We start from the raw sequence: 369 nt of genomic DNA on the forward strand, positions 1-369 counted from the left end.
GAGGTGCAGGAAGGGAGCAAGGGCTGGAGGAGAGCCCCCACGCAGGTGCGCGTCTCTGGGTTACTAATGGCTGAGGCGGGAGCAGGCAGCTGGCTTTGGGGGTGGTGGGGGAAGAACTCAGTTCCCTGGGACTCCCACTGAGAAAATACCATCCCCACCCCACCCCTGGCGCCAATTTCCAGGCGAGGGGACGGAGAGATGCCAAGGAGGCAAACAGCCCCGTAAATTAGGGATGGGGTAGCACTGCTAGAGAGTCTCTGAGGTAGGAGGGAAGAAATATTATAAGATGGAGAATGAGGGGGGTGCTGGAGGCACAGGAGTAGCTGCCAAAAAGAGAGGAAGAGAAACAGAAACATCACACAAAGGCAG

The sequence above is a fragment of the Symphalangus syndactylus genome, chromosome 17 (genome assembly GCF_028878055.3).
Source record: "Symphalangus syndactylus isolate Jambi chromosome 17, NHGRI_mSymSyn1-v2.1_pri, whole genome shotgun sequence".
Taxonomy (NCBI): Eukaryota; Metazoa; Chordata; class Mammalia; order Primates; family Hylobatidae; genus Symphalangus; species Symphalangus syndactylus.